This window comes from Octopus bimaculoides, chromosome 3 (genome assembly GCF_001194135.2).
Source record: "Octopus bimaculoides isolate UCB-OBI-ISO-001 chromosome 3, ASM119413v2, whole genome shotgun sequence".
Classification (NCBI taxonomy): Eukaryota; Metazoa; Mollusca; class Cephalopoda; order Octopoda; family Octopodidae; genus Octopus; species Octopus bimaculoides.
Window position 1 is genome coordinate 69,392,533 of NC_068983.1, and position 3,725 is coordinate 69,396,257.

A 3,725-nucleotide genomic window follows, 5' to 3' on the forward strand; every position below is an offset into this window, starting at 1 on the left:
ATATATATATATATATACTTCCACTAGCGAGCCAATCTTGACGAAACTTTGCATTCATGTTAAACTAACATCCAGTTCAATTATAGGTTAATTGGATTTCAATAAAAATCTATAATGAATCCCATAGGGAGTTGGGTCATTATTTGATAAAATGAGAAGGGTGCAAAGAGTGTTAATGTGAGGAAAATGTGGTGACATAGTGAGTGTGGCTGATATCAGGGAAAATGCGAACAGCGTTGTACAAGCGACAAATATAGAGTGGCAGTGGGGTTATAACATTAATACAGCTGTCACTCATGGATATACACGCGAAGCTGCATATATACTTTCGTAAATACATAGATACCTGCATACATACACACACACACACCACACACATACGCACACACGCACATACTACACACACACACACTTGCACATACACATAAATAACTTTTAAAACACCGAGGAAGGGAAAAAGTGGGCGTGAGGAATACCTAGCTTTAAGGAGGCTTTTCTGCTGTCCATCACAAAGAAACATTCACACACACACATATATATATACATACATATATACGTACATACATACACATGTCTACTATACCCCATTTTAAACTCGTGGTTACTTGTACGTTTGTAAATGTGTGTTTGTGTGTGCGTGTGTGTGTTTGTGTATGTGTGTGTGACGGCATATAACTATCTGTCTCTCTACCTTTGTCGGGCCTTCCTTGTTGCTGTCATATATTGTGAAATTTTAAAATTACGTCAACATTTTCAAATTTGATATATTAGAATAATTTTCCACGTTAAATGCGATTTTGTTATTTACTCGTTCCAGAAAAATTTCAGAAACATGTTACTGAGGTTTAAAGTTTAATCAATTTTACCTAATCAGAAAACAGGATTTGGAAGTTCGCATTTTATGCATGATAGCTGTCTATCACAAAATGAAAGCAAAATCATTACGAGGAGGAATTTTTATTAAACATACGAAAGCAAAGCATTACGACGACCAAAGTTGTAAGAGCTTCTGAAATTTTAATAAATCTTAATGAATAAAGTCATTTGAAACGGTCGAACAGACATGTAAATAATTTAAAAAGGAAAAAAAAATCCTCAATGAAGTTCTATTGCGAAAAATTGCACAAATCTGTCCTGATCAAGGGGCCCATTTGTCAGGGAAGGCTTGGTCTGACATTGAATAAACAAAAATTTATACAAGACATTCTATTGTAAAAACTATCCGGCAACGACGGAATAGTAGCTGTAGTTGGCACTCCGTCGCTTACGACGTTGAGGGTTCCAGTTGATCCGATCAACGGAACAGCCTACTCGTGAAATTAACGTGCAAGTGGCTGATCACTCCACAGACACGTGTACCCTTAACGTAGTTCTCGGGGATATTCAGCGTGACACAGTGTGACAAGGCTGGCTCTTTGAAATACAGGTACAACAGAAACAGGAAGAAATAGTGAGAGAAAGTTGTGGTGAAAGAGTACAGCAGGGTTCCCCACCATCCCCTGCCGGGGCCTCGTGGAGCTTTTGGTGTTTTCGCTCAATAAACACTCACAACGCCCGATCTGGGAATCGAAACCGTGATCCTATGACCACGAGTCCGCTGCCCTAACCACTGGGCCATTGCGCCTCCACTAGTACAGAATAAATAGTATCATAAATGTTCCAGTTTTCTGTTTTAATATGAAATTTTTCTACAAGTAACCTTTTCAAGCATTTAACAATATTCTCCAGTTATCTCCATATAAATCATAACATCTACAAATGCACTTTGGAGAACTGGAATTTGCAGATGTGCTTCTCGAAGTCACAGCTCGCCGCCTTTAATATTAATTTCAATTTTTGTCACAAGGCCAGCAATTTTGGGTAAGGGGATAAGTTGATTACATCAACCTCAGTATTCCAGCTTGTACTTATTTTATCGGCCCCGAAAGAATGAAAGGCAAAGTCGACCCCGGTGGCATTTGAACTTAGTGCTTAAAGTAGGAAGAAATTCCGCTAAACATTTTCCCCACTGCTTTTTAATATTGGTTTCAAGTTTTGGCTTAAGGTCAGGAATTTTGGGGGAGGGTGCTAGTCGATTACATCGACCCCAGTGTTCAACTGGTACTTAATTTATCGATCTCCGAAAGGATGAAAAGCAAAGTTGATCTCGGCGGAATTTGAATCCAGAACGTGCAGACAGATGAAAACGCTAAGCATTTTCCCCAGCGTGCTAACGGTTCTACCAGCTCCTTAATATTGACACAACGTAACACCAGTCAATGTATAACCAAGTTACTGTGTAATGGAGCTACAGTGTAACCGCGCAAACATTTAACCAAAACGACTGTATAAAACGGAAAGATGTAAATAAGTAACTGTATAACCAGTCTGTTATATACCCAAGCGACCATGTAATTAACCAAGCAAATATCTGACCTGGACATTTTATTTGGAGATCCTGATCTAACAAGGCAATCAAATAACTAAACGGATCTATTTCAAAACGGGGGCACCAGTATTTTCTTAACGAAACACTAACGAAACACTTTGAAACTTGGGACACTGGTAGAATGTGTCATATAAAACATCTTTTACTCTTAGTCTTCTTAACAAAAAAACGTACATCGCAAGTTATTCCATGTTAAAGTTGTCGTATTTCTGTAATTTCAACCAATCACTGACGTCTATTCAGCTGAATAGAGTTACTCCTGGGCGGTCATAAAAATGTTATTCCCTGTGACATATTTCATCCGGTTTAATCGTAATTTATACGCATATATTGTTTATATAATAAATTACGCTGTGCGTATCTATGTGTGTAATAATTTTAGAGTTCGGATTCTAGAGTTAGGGTTAGTTTTAGGGTTAGGGTTAGGGTTAACAGTCTGGTTAGGGTTAGGGTTAGGGGATTAATACGATATACACCGTTACAGCACTAACTGTTTTCAACTGAATAGACGTCAGTGATTAGTAGAAATTATCGAAATAAGACAATTTTTTACATGAAATAAATTCGAATACAAAAATTTTTTTCTGTTCTATAACACAAAATAGATAAGTATACGAAGTTTGAAAGTCTTTCCGTACCAAAAACACTACATAAAACATAAATGAAAACTGGCGCCCCCGTTTTGAAATAGATCCAACTAAACTGTTATGCAATCAAGCAACACTATAATACGATAGCGTTTGATTTAAGGAAGACTTCGGCTATAATTTTAGCAGATCCAGCCACTATTTAGAGGTTCTCTCATTTGCTTGCCAACATAGCTGCTACTGTTGTTGTCGGTACTGTTATTGTTTTTCTTTCTTTTATCGTTATTAATGGCGCTGTTACTTGTGTTTTTATTATTATTATTATTATTGATGATTTTCCTAGTTGTTTAAATTCTATGCTCTCTCATTGTGTGTAAGGAGGTAGAAGAGTGTGTATACAGGCATATTATATCATTAGCAATTAGTGTTTCTAATTGAAGACGTATTTTATTCTGTTTTTGATGTGTTGCATTTTACAGACACTCCTGAATACACATTTATTAAACACACTCTCTTAAGTATACAATCCTTTATGCACAGTAATCACAAATATCATCATAAATCCTGATTCTCAAATTTTTTTTGATGTTCTCTCATGATAAAATGTATGTGTGTATGTATGCATGCATGCATGCATGTATGTATGTTTGTATTGTGTATATATATATATATATATATATATATATATATATATATATATATATATATAT